The sequence below is a fragment of the Cetorhinus maximus genome, chromosome 22, assembly GCF_964194155.1.
Source record: "Cetorhinus maximus chromosome 22, sCetMax3.hap1.1, whole genome shotgun sequence".
NCBI lineage: Eukaryota > Metazoa > Chordata > Chondrichthyes > Lamniformes > Cetorhinidae > Cetorhinus > Cetorhinus maximus.
In genome coordinates, this window is record NC_135900.1 from 52254857 (window position 1) to 52275649 (window position 20793).

At 43.2% G+C, this 20793-nt stretch overlaps 1 protein-coding gene across 1 annotated transcript in view; it reads left to right on the top strand.

The window, feature by feature from the left end:
• Nucleotides 1–20793, top strand: part of LOC144696698 (peroxisome proliferator-activated receptor alpha-like) — a 585390-nt gene that overhangs the window by 106821 nt on the left and 457776 nt on the right. The window contains exon 4 of the mRNA XM_078568315.1: nucleotides 17168–17255. The gene's annotated coding sequence lies outside the window, so the exon portion shown is untranslated. The remainder of the gene's footprint in view (nucleotides 1–17167; nucleotides 17256–20793) is intronic.

The window sequence follows — 20793 nt, forward strand, 5'->3', positions numbered from 1 at the left end:
AACTGAAAGAAGATCACATTTCATGACAAATGACAGGATTCATGGGATGATTATTCATAGAGCAAGTTCCTTTTAAAAACTATTCTGCTTTTTACGATGTTTAAAAACTCAACACTGTTGTGATATTCTCTGTTTATCTAATTCTTATTGTTCAATCTTGTTCTTTTACCCTTTATCTATTTTTCTATTTATCCTTGTGTGTGAAGCATGAAAATGAAGCTACTGAGTAGTGAAACCAATGAAAGTGCATGCAGGGACTGAGAAAATGTAGAAATAAGTTATGAGAAAATGAATCCAGACTGCCATTAAGTACAGGGAAAGATGAAGGAAATACAGAGGGATATGAAGGAAACTCAGTGAGAGTGGCGATGAAAGGATCCAGAATACAACACAGCAGGTGAAAAGTTAAAGAAAGCCAAGAAAAACTGAATAGGGATAATGAGACATCTGAAAGTTGCTGAGAAATGCTAACCTCTGCAAAATTGGTGCATTAAGAAATAATTCAGTGAAATTTTTAATTTAAAAAACTGCACATTCTCAAACAAATATGGGTAGGTGACCTACCGAAACTCAGTGTACCTAAAGCACTGAAATTAGACAAATAATTGCCATAGAAAATGGCCAAAATTCAGATGGTGTACTCATTTTTTGTTAAACTGCATAACTACAGACCCTTAAGTACTCCACAGGGATAGACCCCACAAAATAAGAATTTCAAAATAGAATATAAAAACAAAAAACACTGGAACTACTCAGCAGGTCAGGCAGCATCTGTGGAGAGAAACAGAGTTAACATTTCAGGTTGAGATCTCCTTTCATCAAAACTGAAGAAAGATAGAAATGTAAGACTTTTTAAGCCAGTGGAAGGGCAGGGGGCAGGAAGAACAAAAGGAAAGCTCTAAGTTAGGGTGGAGGGCAAGAGAGAATAAATAACACAAGTTTTCAAATCTTTTTCTGAAATCTTTTGTTATTTAGTCTCTCCTTTTAAGAAATGACTAAAGGCAATGGATACTGCAAAGGCTATGGGTCCTAACAGTATTCTGGCAATAGTACTGAAGACTTGTGCTCAGAACTAGCCGTGCCCCTAGCCAAACTGTTCCAGTACAGCTACAACATTGGCATCTACCTGGCTATGTGGAAAATTGCCCATGTGTGTCCTGTACACACAAAGCAGGACAAATCTAACCTGGCCATTTACTGCCATATCAGTATGCACTCAATCATCAGCAAAGTGATGGAAGGGGTAGTTGAGTAAGTGCTATCAAACAGCACTTACTCAGAAATAAACCTGCTCAGTTTGGGTTTGGCCAGGGCCACTCAACTCTTGACCTCGTTACAGCCCTGATCCAAACATGGATGAAAGAGCTGAACTTGAGGTGAGGTGAGAGTGACTGCCCTTGACACCAAAGCGGCATTTGAACGAGTGTGGCGTCAAGGAGCCCTAACAAAACCGGAGTCAATGGGAATCAGGGGAAAACTCTCCACTGGTTAGAGTCATACCTATCACGAAGGAAGATGGTTGTGATTGTTGGAGGTCAATCATTTCAGTTCCAGGACATCACTGCAGGAGTTCCTTGGGATAATGTCATAGCTGCTTCATCAATGACCTTCCATCCAACATAAGGTCAGAAGTGGGGATGTTTGCGGATTACACAATGTTCAGCACCATTTGCAACTCCTCAGATACTGAAGCAGTCCATGTCCATATGCAGCAAGACCTAGACAAAATTCAGGCTTGCGTTGACAAGTGGCAAGTTACATTCATGCCGCACAAGTGCCAGGCAATGACCATCTCTAACCAGAGAGAATCTAACCGTCTCCCTTTGATATTCAATGGCATTACCATTGCTGAGCCCCCCAATATCCACATCCTGAGTGTTAGCATTGACCAGAAACTGAACTGAACCAGCCATATGAATACTGTGGCTACAAGAGCAGGTCAGAGACTGGGAATTTTATGATGAGTAACTCACCTCCTGATTCCCCAGAGCCTGTCCACCATGTATAAGGCAGAAGTCAGGAGTGTGATGGAATACTTTCCGCTTGCTTGGACGAGTGTAGCTCAAACAGCACTCGAGAAGTTCAACACCATCCATAAGACCATAGGGCTATAAGACATAGGAGCAGAAATTAGGCCATTCGGCCCATCGAGTCTGCTCCGCCATTCAATCATGGCTGATACGTTTCTCAACCTCATTCTCCTGCCTTCTCCCCGTAACCTTTGATCCCCTTACCAATCAAGAACCTATCTATCTTGGTCTTAAATACACTCAATGACCTGGTCTCCACAGCCTTCTGTGGCAATGAATTCCATAGATTCACCACTCTCTGGCTAAAGAAGTTTCTCCTCATCTCTGTTCTAAAAGGTCTTCCCTTTACTCTCAGGCTGTGCCCTCGGGTCCTAGTCTCTCCTACTAATGGAAACATCTTCCCGACGTCCACTCTATCCAGGCCTTTCAGTATTCTGTAAGTTTCAATCAGATCCCCCCTCATCCTTCTAAACTCCATCAAGTATAGACCCAGAGTCCTCAAACGTTCCTCATATGTTAAGCCTTTCATTCCTGGGATCGTTCTCGTGAACCTCCTCTGGACCCTCTCCAGGGCCAACACATCCTTCCTGAGATACAGGGCCCAAAATTGCTCACAATATTCTAAATGTGGTCTGACCAGAGCCTTATAAAGTCTCAGCAGTACATCCCTGCTTTTATATTCTAGTCCTCTCGAAATAAATGCCAACATTGCATTTGCCTTCTTAACTACCGACTCAACCTGCAAGTTAACCTTAAGAGAATCCTGGACTAGGACTCCCAAGTCCCTTTGCACTCCAGACTTCTGAATTCTCTCCCCATTTAGAAAATAGTCTATGCCTCTATTCTTCCTACCATAGTGCATGACCTCATACTTCCCCACATTGTATTCCATCTGCCACTTCTTTGCCCATTCTCCTAACCTGTCCAAATCCTTCTGCAGCCTCCCCACCTCCTCAATACTACCTGTCCCTCCACCTATCTTTGTATCATCTACAAACTTAGCCAGGATGCCCTCAGTTCCTTCATCTAGATCATTAATGTATAAAGTGAAAAGTTGTGGTCCCAACACTGACCCCTGCGGAACTCCACTAGTTACCGGCTGCCATCCTGAGAAGGACCCCCTTATCCCCACTCTCTGCCTCCTGCCAGACAGCCAATCTTCTATCCATGCTAGTACCTTGTCTCTAACACCATGGGCTCTTATCTTACTGAGCAGCCTCCTGTGCGGCACCTTGTCAAAGGCCTTCTGGAAGTCCAAGTAGATAACATCCATTGGCTCTCCTTTGTCTAACCTACTCGTTACCTCCTCAAAGAATTCTAACAGATTTGTCAGGCATGACCTCCCCTTGATGAATCCATGTGGACTTTGCCCGATTTTACCATGCACTTCCAAGTATTCTGAAATCTCATCCTTAATAATGGACTCTAAAATCTTACCAATGACCGAGGTCAGGCTAATCGGCCTGTAATTTCCCGTCTTTTGTTCACTCCCTTCTTAAACAGGGGGGTTACATTCGTGATTTTCCAGTCCTCTGGGACCCTCCCTGACTCCAGTGATTCCTGAAAGATCACCACTAACGCCTAATCCAGGACAAAGCAGTCTGCTCAATTGGCATCTCATCTACCACATTCAACATTCACACCCTCCACCACCGATGCACAGTGGCAGCAGTGTGTACTTGATACAAATGCACTGCAGCAACTTAACAAGGCTCCTTCAACAGCCCCTTCCAAACCCTCCACCTCTACCACCTAGAAGGCAAGGGCAGCAGATGTATGGAAACACCACCACCTGGAACTTCCTCTCCAAACTACTCACCATCCTGAATTGAAACTATATTGCCGTTCCTTTACTGTTGCTGGGTCAAGCTCCCTAACAGCACTGTGGGTGTACCTATACCACATGGATTGCAGAGGTTCAAGAAGGCAGCTCAACACCACCTTTTTTTTAATTCATTGGATGTGAGTGTCACTGACTTGGCCAGCATTTATTGCCCTTCCCTAATTGCCCTTGCATTTAAGAGTCAGACACGTTGCTGTGGGTGTGGAGTCACATGTAGGCCAGACCAGGTGATGATGGCAGATTTCCTTCCTTAAAGGACATCAGTGAACCAGATGGTTTTTACGACAATCGATAATGGTTTCATGGTCACAATTAGACTTTTAATTCCAGTTATTTATAGAATTCAAATTCCACCATCTGCCAGAGTATTACCCTGGATTTCTGGATTACCAGTCCAGTGACAAAACCACGATGCTACGGCCTCCCTCTCTCTTCTCTTTTGCAGTTAGGGATGAGCAATAAAGGCTGGCCTAGCCAGTGACACCCACATCCCATGAAAAAATTAAAAAAAAGGAACGGTTTATATGGAGCAAATGAAAGAAAACAAACATCAAAGAAGTCAGCAGTGGAAATGTGAGTTTGGAATTTTGCTTAATTACCTTTCCTGCAGAACGTTCCCTTATAGAAATTAAACAAATAGCTATTTCTGTAAACCCCATAATTGACAGTGTGGCACTGTTACAGTTTTGGGTGTGATGCAAGTATCAATGCAGGTTTAGTAGTGTCAGTTGCCCACCTAGATGGTTTGTTTGCTAGTTTCTTAAGGAGTTTGACATTCACTGCCCTAAATCTACTTGTGTGGTAATGCAACCCAAGAGTCTAATAATGAAATTACCTTCTGATCTCATAGAATCATAGAGTCATGGCAGAACAAAAGGAGGCCATTCAGCCCATCATCCATGCTGGCTCTCTGTAGACCAATCCTGTCAGTTCTATTACTGTGCTCTATCCTTATAGCCCTGCAAGTTTATTTGGATCCAGATTGAGTCTTTGTGTTTTACAGTTCTATGCTCCTTTAATCTCTCCAAAAGTAAACTGAGTTAACACTGGATAAGAATTGAATTACAAACTGCTTTATTCCACAGTAGGTAAAACATTGTGATTAATGATAGTTGCTTCATACAATGGTGCAGTAAAGAACACATAAGCACTAGCCCTCTACAGTGGATCATCTAACTTGATTTAAAAGCACAGTCTGTCCATATTCTGTTTTACTTCCAGAAGAGTGGTTCAATCCTTCTGTCCTTTTGCAGCCTTCTGTTTGGGACTGACCTCTTGTCTGATTGTCTCAAAATCAAGGTGCAAAATGTGTTTCAGAATTAACAAACATGACTAAGAAGTATTTCGATGAGCACTTGAAACACCATAACATACAGGGCTACGGGCCAAGTGCTGGAAAATGGGATTAGAATAGATAGGTGCATGATGGCCGGCACGGACACGATGGGCCGAAAGGCCTGTTTCTGTGCTGTATAACTATGACTCTATGGCTGATTGTTTGGGCCTCTGGGATAACTTTCAGTTTCATATTGTAGTTAGCATTGATCTTGCCTATTGATTCACTAAGCATGGGGGCACTGGAAAGTTAACGTCTTTGAGGCAGGATTTAACTAAAGAAACACATATCAATCTAGCTCATGTCCATGGAAAAATAGCCATAGAATCTGGAGCTATAACAGGCACCTGTAATGAACTCCAAGCCTTCAATACGGCATTTGGAGACAGCAGTGCTGGGGTTGTAATGATTCCAGAGCAGTTAGCTCAGCATTGATAATGAACCCATAACCATCAACGCAGTATCTGTAACAAAGCCAAAGTTAGCAGTACAGTGTTTGGAATCAATCTGGACAGCATAGCACGCGTAGCTAACCCCAGAGTCAAAAGCACAATAACCGTAATGAACCTATACTTAATAGCATAGCAATGACAATAAACGTGAAGTTGCCAGCACAATGTCTGTGGTCAAACCACAGTCAACAACACCACATCTATAATGAATTCAGAGCTGTCCATGCTACAGTTATAATGATTCTGACAGTTGAAAGTGCAACAATTGTAGTTAATTTGTGGTATCTTTATCTAGACCAGAATCAACAGTGCAGCACCTGCAATGAACGAAGAATTGACAGCATAGCACCTGTAATGAACTATGATGATCATAGCATTTAGTTGTATATAAAGACTATTCATTACTATGATGCATGGCTAGCTACCAAAAGCTATAATTATACTACCTACATTCCTGACTCTACTGTTGCGCTTCTTCACTTTAATAATTTCCTGTTTCCTAGCCCTAACCATTTCCTTTTCTCCATAGACATCCAATATCTCTATGCCTCCATCCACCAGCATGATGGTCTGAGAGCTCTCTGCTTCTTCGTTGAATGGAGACTCGACCAGCCTCCATCCACCACCACCCTCCTCAGCTTGGCTGAACTTATTCTCACATTGAGCAATTTCTCATTTCACTCCACTTGCTAACCCAAATAAAAGGTGTAGTTAGGGGAACCATATGGGCCCTAGCTATACCTACATTTTTGTAGAAGATGTGCAACATTCCTCGTTCCAGTTCTACTCAGGTTCCCTCCTTACCATCTTTTTCTCGTACATTGATACATTGATAACTCTATTGGTGCTGCTTTCTCCTCTTGTCCTGAACTGGAAAATTTAATCAATGTTGCTCCCAATTTCCACCTTTCTCTCACCTTCACATGGTCTATCTCTGACTCTTCCCTTCCTTTGCTTGACTTCTATGTGTCAGTTTCGGGGCATAGACAATCAGTGCATATTCACTATAAGCCCACTATAAGTCCTCTAACCCCGCTCTGGGCGAAGTTCAGGAAGCAAGGTCACCAATCTAGCATGGGAGGCGGTGGCAGCAGTGGTCAGCGCCAACACAATGCAAAAGAGTACAGCCACCCATTGCCGAAAGAGGATGAATGATGATCTCCGTTTCACCAGGGTAAGTCACTTCTCATCACTCTCAATTCACACACGCATAAACCCATCACACATCCACAGGGATCTCACTCACTGCCAGTTCAAGGAACATCACCATTCACTCTCTCACACACACTTTCGTCTGCCCTGTGGATTGTGTCCTCATCCAGTCTATGGCACCACTCACCACCCACACATGCCAGGCACCCTTCTCATCTGGCCTGGCAGGTGTCCTGCTTACATTCTCTCCATCTGTCTTCATGCAGGAGAAGCTGGCACACAGCAAAAGGGAGAGGTCGGTCCTCACAGACTTTGAAACTAGAGTCATCCAACTCACTGGCAATGATCTGGACCATTCCTATGCTGACAGTGAGGTCAGCGGTGCTCAACCAAGAGAGGATCTAGCAGTGCAACATCCATCAGACAACCATGCTTGTTCTGCAGCCCCCTGCCATACACTAATTACTACTCCTTGATTTTGCTGGGACATCTGGGAAGCAGACGAGCCAGGTCCTCAACTCAAGCCCTGAAGACACCTTGGAAGAAGAATCTGATGACAGCCTAATTGAAGACCAGTCACAGCACCCCTCCACCAGCGCGGAGACACACACCTTGGCAGGACCTAGTTCTAGAGTAGCCTCGGGGGTCACAATCTGGTGAGCACATCATACTTTCTGATCCACAGCAGCGGAAAAAGGGATTTCCCAGGTTTCTGGCACTCTGAAGACGGCTGGAGGCCATAAACCTGCTGAGTCAAAGTCAGATGATGAGTTCCTGGATCGGTCATACCTCAGTTGCTGGAGCTGCAAAAGCAAGCTTGGGAACATCGGGATGTCCGCTGCACTCCTCAGATTGCAAGGCACAATGGAGGACACCGTCCACTTTCAGTTTGAGGTGATAGCACCAGCATGCCAACGCACCGTGGTCAACACTGGTAGGATGGCAGCTGCCATGGAGACCTTGATCCAGGACATCAGTCCTGCACTACTACATGGGCTGAAGTCCATCGCTGATGCCATAATAGTTGGCCTCCAACAGTGTCAAGGTGAGAGGGGTGCGGGGCAGCTTAATCTCACTCCAGTTTCCCCTTCTCCGCAAGGAGCTAGCCAGGGGCGGCGGGCACCCATAAGGAGGAGGATCAGCAGGTGAACACCCCAGGGCCATCCACCCAGGTGATTCCAAAAGTGTCCAGGCCATCCAAACCCCCTCTTCCTGTGACCCAGTAGGCAGATGTCTCAGTCCAGGGCCTCTTCCCTGTACAGTGTGCAACCTTCAGATCAAAGTGATGGTCAGGCTTCACACTCACTGGACACATTAGTGATGCCTGCACCTCGATGGTGTTTGGTATTGCTGCCAGAATGTCGTGGGCAGGTGTCACAGAGTTCCGTCATTCTCTGTGTGCTCTCAGCACCTTTGAGGTGCGGCTGGCCCCACCCATCTCTTCAGCATCTGTGACCAGTGACGTTGTGCTCCTGAAGGGCTCAGGTATTGTAGCCTGACAAAGGATCAGGCGTGTAAAGTTTCATTGCTGCACCTCCATGATATGACCCTGATCACAGAGCGCAAATGAGCTGCCCTGAGCCAAATAGGAGTCAGATATTCACAGAGACAATGTGAAGATTTATGGAGTGTCCCCACTGCATGTCATCATCGTCCTCCTGGAATCTAGCGACTATTAGGGCCTCCGCTGCGTCTCCATGACATGAGACTGAGCACTGAGGGTATATGCGCTGCCATCAGCCACACAGAACTCAAACGTTCACAGATGCAAGGTGAAGATTCAGGACTGTCCTCGCTGCATCTTGTCAATTTTTTTATTTTTATTTTGAATAGCAGCTGTTCATAACTGCCATTCACACCTTCTCTAAGTGCATCTTTTGTTTCTTTACTTTTCCTTTTGCCTTACACCATAAACCCTTTTGACATTTAATCTCTCCTGCCTTCCACTCGGTCACAGGGTTTTCCTTTTGTTATTTTCCCTCCCTTCACCATTTCCCTGCCTCTGTACTTACTTAAAACCTATTAATTACATCCTTAACTTTTCCCAGTTCTGATGAAAGGTCATTGGCCTAAAATATTAACTCTGTTTCTCTCTTCACAGATTCTGCCAGACCTACTAAGTATTTCCAGCATTTTTTGATTTTGTTTCAGATTTTCAGCATCTGCCATATTTTTCTCTTCTACAATTATACTGCCACTTTCATCTCAATGCGGTGGTGTAGCGGTATTGTTCCTGGACTAGTAACCCAGAGACCCAGAAGAATGCTCTGGGGACTCGGGTTAAAATCCCACCACGACAGACAGTGAAATTTGAATTCAATAAAACCTAGAATTAGCCTAATTATGACCAAGAAACCATTGCCGATTGCTATAAAAACCCATCTGGTTCACTAATGTTTGGGAAGGAAATCTGTCGTTCTTACCTGCTCTTGCGCACGTGTGACTCCAGACCCACAGCAATGTGATTGACTCTTAACTGCCCTCTGAAATGGCCTAGCAAGCCATTCAAGCAAACTCAGTTGTATCAAACGTCTAAAAAGCCTAAAAGGAGTGAAACCAGACGGACCACCCAGCATCAATCTAGGCACCAGAAACAACAATGGCAAACTCAGCCCTGTCGACCCTGTAAAGTCCTCCTTACTAACATCTGGGGGCTTGTGCCAAAATTGGGAGAGCTGTCCCACAGACTAGTCAAGCAACAGCCTGACATAGTCATCCTCACAGATTCATACCTTACAGATAATGTCCCAGACACCACCATCACCATCGCTGGGTATGTCCTGTCCCACCAGCAGGACAGGCCCAGCAGAGGTGGCGGCACAATGGTATACAGGCGGGAGACAGTTGCTCTGGGAGTCCTCATCACCGACTGCGGACCTCATGAAGTCTCATGGCACCAGGTCAAAAATGGGCAAGGAAACATCCTGCTGATTACTCGTACTGCCTGCCCCCCCCCCCCCCCCCCCCCCACCAACCCCAGCTGATGAATCAGTGTTCCTTCATGTTGAACACCACTTGGAGGAAGCACTGAGGGTGGCATGGGCACAGAATGTACTTTTGGTGGGGGACCTCAATGTCCATCAGCAAGAGTGGCTTGGTAGCACCACTACAGACACAGCTGCTAGACTGGGTCTGCAGCAGGTGGTGAGGGAACCAACAAGAGGGAAAAACATATGTGACCTCATCCTCACCAACCTACCTGCCGCAGATGCATCTGTCCATGACAGTATCAGTAGGAGTGACCACCGCACAGTTCTTCTGGAGACAAAGTCCTGTCTTCACATTGAGGAGGCCCTCCATCATGTTGTGTGGCACTATCACCATGCTAAATGGGATGGACTTCGAACAGATCTAGCAACTCAAGACTGGGCAACCATGAGGCGCTGTGGGCCATCAGCAGAATTGTATTGAACCATCTATAACCTCGTAGCGTGGCATATCCCCCACTCTACCATTACCACGAAGCCAGGGGATAAATCCTGGTTCAATGAAGGGTGCAGGAGGGCATGCCAGGCATACCTAACAATGAGGTGTCAACCTGGTGAAGCTACAACACAGGACTACTTGCATGCCAAACAGCATAAGGAGCAAGTGATAGAACTAATCGATTCCACAAACCAACGAATCAGATCTAAACTCTGCAATCCTGCCACATCCAGTCGTGAATGGTGGTGGACAATTAAACAATTCACTGGAGGAGGAAGCTACAAAAATATCCCCATCCTGAATGATAGGGGAGCCCAGCACATCAGTGCAAAAGATAAGGCTGAAGCACTTGCTATAATCTTCAGCCAGAAATGCCGAATGGATGATCCACCTCGGCTTCCTCCAGATGTCCCGGGCATCTCAAGTGCCAGTCTTCAGCCAATTCAATTCACTCCATGTGATATCAAGAATTTGCTGAAGGCACTCGATAGTGCAAAAGCTATGGGCCCTGACAATATTCCGGCAATAGTACTGAAGACTTGCGGTCCAGAACTTGCCTCGCCCCTTGCCCAGCTGTTCCATTACAGCTACAACACTGGCATCTACCTAGCAATGAGCAAAATTGCCCAGGTATGTCCTGTACACAAAAAGCAGGACAAATCCAAGCTGGCCAATTACCACCCCATCAGTCTACTCTCGATCATCAGTAAAGTGACAGAAGGGATCATCAACAGTGCTATAAAGTAGCACTTGCTTAGCAAAAACCTGCTCACTGGCACTCAGTTTGGGTTCCGCCAGAGCCACTCACCTCCTGACCTGATCATAGCCTTGGTTCAAACATGGACAAAAGAGCTGAATTCCAGAGACGAGGTAAGAGTGACTGCCCTTGGCATCAAAGCAGCATTTGACCCAAGTGTGGCATCAAGGAACCCTAGCGAAACTGCAGTCAATGGGAATCAGGAGGAAAGCTCTCCGCTGGTAGCACAAAAGAAAATGGTTGTGGTTATTGGAGGTCAGTCATCTCAGCTCCAGGACATCACTATGTGAGTTCCTCAGGGTAGTGTCCTCAGCCCAACCATCTTCAGCTGCTTTATCAATGACCTTCCTTCCATCATAAGGTCAGAATTGGAGATGTTCGCTGATGATTGTATAATGTTCAGCACCATTTGTGAAGCCTCGGATACTGAAGCAATCCATGTTTAAATGCAGCAAAACCTGGACAACATCCAGGCTTGGGCTGACAAGTGGCAAGTAACATTCACACCACACAAGTGCCAGGCAATAACCATCTCCAAAAAGAGAATCCAACTATCGCCTCTTGGCATTAGCATCGCTGAATCCTCCACTATCCTGGGGGTTACCATTGATCAGAAACTGAACTGGACTAGCCATATAAATACTGTGGCTACAAGAGCAGGTCAGAGGCTAAGAATTCTGCAGCGAGTAACCCACCTCCTGACTCCCCAAAACCTGTCCACCATCTACAAGGCACAAGTCAGGAGTGTGATGAAATACTCCCCACTTGCCTGGATGAGTGCAGCTCTAACAACACTCAAGAAGCTTGACAGTATCCAGGACAAAGCATCCTGCTTGATTGGCACCCCATCCACAAAATTCACTCCCTCCACCACTGATGCACAGGAGCAACAGTGTGTACCATCTACAAGATGCACTGCAGAAACTTACCAAAGCTCCTTAGACACCAGCTCCCAAACCCACAACCACTACCATCTAGAAGGACAAGGGCAGCAGATACATGGGAACACCACCACCTGGATGTTCCCCTCCAAGCCACTCATCATCCTGACTTGGAAATATATTGCCGTTCCTTCAGTGCCGCTGGGTCAAAATCATGGAACTCCCTCCCTACCAACACTACGGGCATACCTACACCACATGGACTGCAGCAGTTCAAGAAGGCAGCTCACCACCACCTTCTCAAGGGCAATTAGAGATGGGCAATAAATGCTGGCCTAGCCAGCGATGCCCATATCCCATGAATGAATTTTTTAAATTGTGAATTTTGCATGCCACATTGGTTAAATAAGTGGCATATCCCCATCTGACATCCAAGTATACACAAATTGGGCAATGTGAGTCTTCTGCAAAAGTCAATCTCACGCCACTTTTAGTTTACACCAGCTGAGGTATAACTCCAGTCTAGTACAAAGCAAGTGGATCAGTTGGAATTTACTTATTTTGGAAGTTATTCACAGCAGGATGATGCAGCAAATTCCATACCTGCCCAATTAACATTAAAAGTGACTGACATGGAAGGCGGAGTTGTGTGCATGTCACAGAGTTGTTACAGCACAGAAGGAGGCCATTTGGCTCATTGTTTATGCGCTGGTTCTCTGTAGGAACAATTTACTTTGTGCCATTCCCCTGCCTTCTCCCTGTAACCCTGCACATTTTCCCTTGTCAGATAACAATCTAACTCCCCCTTGAATGCCTCGATTGAACCTGCCTCCACCACATGCCTCGATTGAACCTGCCTCCACCACATTCTCAGGCAGTGTATTCCAGATCCTAACCACCCGTTGGATGAAAAATCTTTTCTTATGTCACCATTGCTTCTTTTGCCAATTACCTTAAATCTTTGCCCTGTTGTTCTTGGTCCTACCCCCAATGAGAACTATCTACTCTGTCCGGACCCCTCATGATTTTGAATACTTCTATCAAATCTCCTTCAAGAAAACAGTCCCAACTTCTCCAATCTATCTAAGTAACTGAAGTTCCTCAACCCTGGTACCATTTTTGTGAATCTTTTCTGCACTCTCTCTCATGCCTTCACATCTTCCCTAAGTGTCAAAGCACATAGAGGAAACCTCTCTTGTCATGGCATTTTGGTGCCAATCTGGCTAAGGTAAATCTGTTGCATAATGAGGGTGAGTTAGTGCATCATAGCCAGAAAATGCAGGTTTTAAATTGCTAGCTGCAACCTAAAAATGTGTCTCTACTAGGGATTCCAGTTTCATGTGTATGTTAGGAATTCTTGAGAAGTTGTTCCTAATGCTTTCAATCATCCTTATCGAGGTATTCAACACATGTTAAATATTTCTGGCTGAACTGCACTGCAAGTTTTTTTTTAACCACTCCACAAATACCCACATTCCACCTTCAACAGTTTAATTTTAAAATCATGATCCTTGTTTAGAGGTTTCACAGTAGCCTCACCCCATTTTACCACTGCCTATCCCTTCAATCCTGCATCTAGCCTTGCACCCTCCACCTTAGTATTTTGGGCAGCCTGCTCTTGCTTTATAGCATTAGTGGTAAAGCCTTCAAGCATCTTGGCCCTTCAGTCTGAAATTCCTTTGCTAAACCCCACTGTCTCCCTGGATCCCAACCAGAACTGCCTTTTTAAAAAAAGAAAGTTTTTGCATATTAGTTTGTCAGTGGCACAAAATACTTTACAACCAATGGTTTACTTTTGAACGGTGGTCGCTATTATACCATAAAAGTAAAATAAAACATTGTTTATCATAGTGTTGCGAGAATTACTATATGAATGTTATATTATAGTTGCATGAAATGTGATCCAATTTTATAGGTTGGCATATTTTGAATAAGAGTTATGAAAATCCCCATTGCTCCATAATTGGCATAAAGTAGCAGCAGTGTGTACCATCTACAAGACGCACTGCAGAAACTTACCAAAGCTCCTTAGAACCACCTCCCAAACCCACTACCATCTAGAAGGACAAGGGCAGCAGATACATGGGAACACCACCACCTGGATGTTCCCCTCCAAGCCACTCACCATCCTGACTTGGAAATATATTGCCGTTCCTGCATACCTTCTGATGTCTAGGCTGAAATTCCTTTCCTATACCCTTCTGATCTCCAACCTACTCCCTCCCTCTCCTTTAGTGCCTGCCTTAACCCCTACTTTTTGACTACGCTTTTGATCACACATCCTAATAACTTCTTAATTGATTTGATGTCCATGTTTGTCTGTTTGGGACCCTGGGAGGTTTTACTACATAAAAGGTGTTATATAAAGGTAAGTTGTTTAATGTCCATTTTAATATAGCAAACAATGGAGGTTGGTTAGCTCAGTTGGCTAGAAATGGTTAGAGCGTGGTGCAGAATGATGCCAACAGCAAAGGTTCAATCCCTGTACAGGCTGTGATAGTTCATGGAGGCCTGCCTTCTTGCCTTTCCCCACGCTTGATATGGACTGGTGCCCCTCAAGCTATGCAGTCAATTGTCTCTCTCTCTTTCTCATGGAGAGAGCCGTAGATTAAACAATACATGTTTTACAGCTACATCTAAAGTTGCCCATTTCTTCTCCAAACGTATATTATTGACCATAACAGAAAACATCAGTTCATGAAACACTGGATGGCGTTTCCTATAAAATTTACTTGTTTCTTTAAATTTATTTGCAACAATCTGTTTAGGTCCCTAACCGATTCTGCGGAGGATCACGGTTTGAAAGCGTAGCCTGAAATTGAAAAGCGACAGTCGAGGCAGTGGAGCCCGGCACCTGCTGTACGCGCTGGAAGTAACGGCGGGGGCGGGCACGCTGCCTGCACAGATAAACTAAAAATAGAATAGCGGCCAAGTTGCAGATGGGAAATTGATTTTTGTTGCCCTTTATGGAAGCCTCCCTTCTCGATTTGGGGAAGGCTTGTTTGTAGACAGTGACATGAGTGTGCAGAACATTACTTGGTGGGATCAGTGCCCCTTTTACGATGTGTTCTCTGCTCGGTACGTGTTACAATTAAAATCGTAATCTTTAGAAATAACCAGGAGGCCAGGTGCGAGCCGCAGTGACGGATGGCGAATAGCTGAAGTTGTTACCTTTTGCAGCCAAGAGCCAATGGGTAACTGGCAATGTCGGTGAGCACATGGCAGAGCGATGATGCCCTTTTCAAAAAAGGAACCGGTTGAGAGACGGTAAAAAATGTGAACCTGGCTACAGTAGAGAAGGTCAAAGAAGAGAAACACACTGGAGCTATTCCTACATCACATTGAGCTAACAAAACCGCAGTGGACGGCGCTGACAGATGTGTGTGTGTGTGTGTGTGTGTGGGTATTTCCCCGTGCATGCTTTGATTGGTTTTGTTACTGCAAGACAAGTCCCCCCCCAACAAAATGTCAAGTAATTGTTTTGCAGTAAACGTGAGCTCCCGCGGCACATGGAACTGGGGTTGGTTGCTGCTGGAATCTGGTTCTTCGTATCTTATCTAATTTGTGCGTCTTGTTGACCTGCCGATAGAGCTTCTGCGGAGCTTCACTCTGTTCTGTGCGTTTAAGGTTTATGTATGATTTAAAGAAAATTCTGATATGCGTTACTAGCGCCTGGGATGAACAGAAGTATTTCAGTGAAAGGAATGAATGGGTGGAGGGCAGCTGTGTTTTCCCAGTACTGACTGAAATCAATTTTAAAACTGAATTATTGCATAGAGCTGTTCCTTTCAATTTGGTGTATACCATTCCCTAAAAAAAGTGCGTCTGTGAATTTATTATGTGACGGAACTTGTTAGAAGGCTGAGAGCTGATTGACAGCGACTGGGCACGGTTAGGGTGAGTTCTACCTAATCCATTAAATAATTGTTATTTTATGTTTGTTTAACTTCATGATCACCAAAAGAGGTTAATAATTGTCCGTATGATGCTCTTCAAATAAATATTTTAATGTTGTGAATCATTGTCATGACCTTTAAGAACGTTTGGAAATTTCTGAAATGGCTAGAAAATAAATTGTTGAAATTATAAACATGCTGGGTTGGGATAAAAATTCACCGTCCTACAGGTTTCCAGGAGGAAGCGGCAGCATTGGCAGGTACTGTACAGTACTTGACGGTAGGTGTGGCTCTGGATCACCAGTTAAAGTGCTCTTATGTACTCTGTAGAGCTGACTGACAGCGAATGACATATGGCCAGGGATTTGATACATTTTGACCAGCATATTTGTAAGAGTTCATTTTGAACCATCAGTAAAATGTTTGTATTTCTGTTGTATTGAGAAAATAGATGCATCTGTAAAATGTTCAAACAGCTTTTTATTTTTAAATGCCTTCAATCTACCAAAATAACTGTGAGTTGTCTAGAGAGTTTAACGTTTAAAAAACCACTGTGAATATTCCCTGCTAGCAGTGAATAAACCGCAATTGCAAAGTTTTATTGAATCACATTCAATGCGTTTTGGATAGCCACAAAGGAATCACTAATTTACAATGTAGCTTTTTAACACAGACACAATAAAAATAAAATTAATGCTGGAAATCTGAAAACAACAGTGGAGGCTGGAAAACGCAGCAGTTGGGTTAACACCCGAAAGAAAAAAAGTTAGGTTAACATTTCAGAAGAAACTGGTCACAACGAATGGTACTTAAAATGGCTCTGCATCTATTACATTTCAAAAGATGGATGCAGTGTTGGTGCTGTATCTGTACTGGGGTGAAAGGCCATCACCTACAGATAAAGTAAAAGGAATCTATCCCTTTAACTCAACATCTCCCTTTCTATTTAGTTTCAAGATAGCAGAATAACTCATCTTTAGAGGAGGTGGATCGTATTGTTCCATTCTACAGTATTCGCATCTCCTTTCAGATAATCATGGTGCAAAAATCTTTTCTATCTTCTTACCAGCAATGTCTCTGCACATGAAAAATCACTTTGTTCATTGACTTGTGTAGGAAAAACATTAACATGAGGGTGCCTTAGATAATTAGGCTGGTGTACATGCAGCTTATCATGGTTGAAGAAGAGAGTCTGCCAGCAGAGCAGTTCAAAAGGAAGATAAGAAGGCAAATAAATGTGTGGAAGAAAGTGCAGATGCTGAAACTGGGAGGGGTAATTACAAGTTTAATTAGAAATTATTAAATTGCTTTTTATTTATCACCTGTTTTTGCATATTATTTGTAAACATTCTAATTCTTCACAAATTTTAATGTGCCTTCTACTTTGTCTGCAGGTGGAACATTGTTCTCAAATGAGGAGGCCACTCCTATTGTCAGAAGTATTCCATTGAATCTATATCCAAAACCCATTGTTGTGTACAAGTAAGATCATTTGAGTATTGTTATTTGCTCTTGTTTTGCATGTGTGTTCAATGATTAGTTGGAAGATTTTGTGATAAATCTCATTACTGCGGAGGAGATATAGTCACTGCTAATTAATAAATTATGCTCATGGAGGGTATGATCTCCTCAGCCATCTCCCAGACCTATCCTTGTGATTCTTACCTTTTGTTCCCGGTCACAGTTTTAAAGGAAGCTACAAACAGCTGGATGCACAGTTTTGGCACTGCAATGACTATTAATGTTATTGATGTTAGTTTTTAAACCGAGCAGTAGAGCTTCTTTGCACAAGAGATAAATATTTCAGGTCATAATGCATGTATTATTTCAGATGTAACTGATGTTTGCAAATGTCTGTTAAAAAAAAACATGCACACAGGAGTTGATTATTTTTGAGACACTTGGCATCATTTGGCCTCTGTGTGAGGCAGATTCAAGTGAAGGTGATTATCTGGAATTTTTTCGTCTATTTGTGACTATTTTTTCAAGAACGGAAGGGTTGATTGCCAACTCAACAACAATGTCATGTTCCCAGCTCTTGATTATTTTGCTTTTGGAAAAATATGTTCTTTTACATGTCTCCTCCCACACCAAATCCTCTAATACACAGTGTCACAATATGGAGTAACTCTGATGAACTAATGCTCTTTTCTCCCCCTTTTCTGAAGACAGTAATTCATCTTGGGGCACATTGGAGTATGGTGGAACATGTCTGATCCCCTCTCCAGTATCTTATCCAACAGTTAATTTTATGTAAGCCTAGTCAACCATGTAGGCATCACAGTCAAGCTTGATATGACTGACAACCACATATACACTGTAGCAGAGATGACTGGTTAATGGCCAGGACTGGGAACCTTGGCTGATTATTTTCTCTCCATTCCCAAGCCCACTGACATTGGTGTGAATAAAAGTGGCCACGCCAACCTGGCTGAAATCAGATAACCCATTACATATCATAGATCAACCCTAATCAGGTGGCTGAGTGCCACATTGGGCGGTGTAATTATCCACTGAATAATATGAAGAGACGTTTGAATCTAACTGTAATAATCAAGTATGCAGATATAAACCTAGGAAATAAATATGTTCCTGTACATTCTACACTATGTCCAATACATGTAAAATTATATATAGACTGGAGTCTATTAGAGAGTAAAATGAATAGGCAGGACCTTGTTACGGAGACGATAATAAGCATGCTGGACAATGTTACAGAGTGAAAGACATTGGCTGGACTGTATGGAGAGGATAATGCACAGGCTGGAGTATGCTGCAGAGTGGATAACTTGTTGCCTGCTCGCTGCACTCCCCATTGTGCATTGTCTATGTATTTTCTCATTTATTTTTGTCAATTGAACAAATTTTTGGTCCATCAAAGAACCAAGGAATATGAGCAGTGGGCGGGAAAGTGGAGTTGAGGTCGAAGATCCAGCATAATCGTATTGAATGGCGGAGCAGGCTCGAGGGGCTGTATGGTCTACTTTTATTTCTTATGTTCTAATTGAAATTGTGAATCTAAGTGACAAACTGCAGCATCTTTTTTGTAGCTTTCAGTATCATTTAACAAAAATCTATAACATTTGCCTTTTGATTATTTTAGTTCATAGTAAGTTGGAGCCTATGGGTCTTTTGTAACATGACTCTGCTAAATGCTGATTGCAACCATTGATCACCTTGAAATAAAGTTTTTTTTCTCTCTCTCCACATACCCACTTAAGTGTCTTTTTGTCCACACCTGAAAGAATGAGTGCTGGAAAATTTCCATGTCTCTAAGACCCTTTTTCCACTTCAAAACAGATAGTAGTGGGACAAGATTGGTTAAATAGAATTGAAACGGGCAGAATCCTCATGAATACATGCTAACTGGGATGAGATAATGCAGCTAAAGCTCCAAATGCCATTTTTGCCTCTGACCACCATGTTGGTAATTCTATCCACCAAACTTAGGCAAAATACAAGTCATGAGGTGGCCACTGTCAGCATAAATTACAATGATCTTTGGTTAGAGGCTTGGGGGAGATTTTTACAGCAGTTACTTGTGGGTTTTGAGCCTTAAAAACTTACAAATTAATTGTACTTGTTGCTATAGGTTGTTTAAAAAGAACTGTTCCACCGCCGGGCCTTCACACTCAGCTGCCCTGTTCGATTTTCTGCCTGTAGATTGGCAAGCTGCTTATTGGGGATTGCATTTGCACTGGCAGTTTAGCAACCACCACATAAAAGGGACCCCAAACCAAAATGGGTTGGTTCCTCCATGGGCTGGTGGAATGGTCCTTCTGGTTACCACATATCTGCTTACATATCAGTCCAAATGAAAGTCTCTATTTGTTTATAATTCTACCTGTCTCTGCCTGTGTCTCACTTACTCTTTTCCATCCTTCTCCCTTCTCCAAGGATATGACTTTGGATGGGGACAAGGAGACAAAAAACAATCATCCAGGGCCCCAAGAAGGCTTTTCTAACTTATATCTCCCTCAGCAATAGCATCTGTCTGTTTCTTTCTATTCCTTGAGCACATTGCTGATGGAAAAAGTTGGGAGTTCATTCTTCAGGAAGGAATCTTATGCATTCACATTTTTGTTAATCCTTCTTCACTTCTTTTCACTTAACCAGTTAGAAAGAAAAAAATGGACAGGGTTAATGGATATGACAGAAAAATGTCATTATAAAGGTATTCACATGAAAACAGTTATGAGAAATAAATGCAATAAAATCAGCCAAATACCTTTGGCATAAGATATTAGCAAAGATCAGCTGTTCTTCTCTAGTTGTTGATAGAAAGCTGAGCCCAACACAGAATACTTTTCTTACATTACATTGCTCGCTGATCTCTCCAATTAATTACTTGTAATGTTTCTCAGCTGTTTTTATGCTCATTTATTTAGGCCACCTGGATAGCTATGACATTTTCTTACTTTGAGAATTATGGGAAAGCTATATTATCATAGTTCCTGAGTTTCATGGCATTGTTTAATTACTTAATTACGAATTGCATCACTGTAGGCTGTGGCTAAACCCTCGATCTGCAAGCCTATGGTGGTGACTTTAGCATGTGGCACATAGCTTCTAAAATCAGGTATCCTGACAGCTCAGATAGTAAGTCGCTAAGAAAAGCATGCAAAAGATAAAAGTAATTTTACATTAATAAAAATATGTTTTAACATTCAATCTTCATTCAGCTTTAAAGTAGAGGTTGTGCTACCACTCCAAAAATAAATCACAAGTATGGTAGAAATCTGCTGTGATGCCCTGAATCCATTGGGGAAAACAGAAACCATTAGTTGTCCTGTGAAACCCTCCTACTGCAAAACTAAGACAATATTCTGTAATAAATGGAAAACATACAGTTGCTGCTTAGCTCGGTTTTATTAGCTCTTCCCTTTTTTGTGTTTGTTTTGTGGCTGATGATTTACATCTACTGGTTATATGTTGTGAGTTTTCAAGTGGGAGTACAGTTCTATTCGAGGAAGGCATTGTTGGTTGCTGTGGGGGCATAGGCCCTCATTTGCTGATGCAG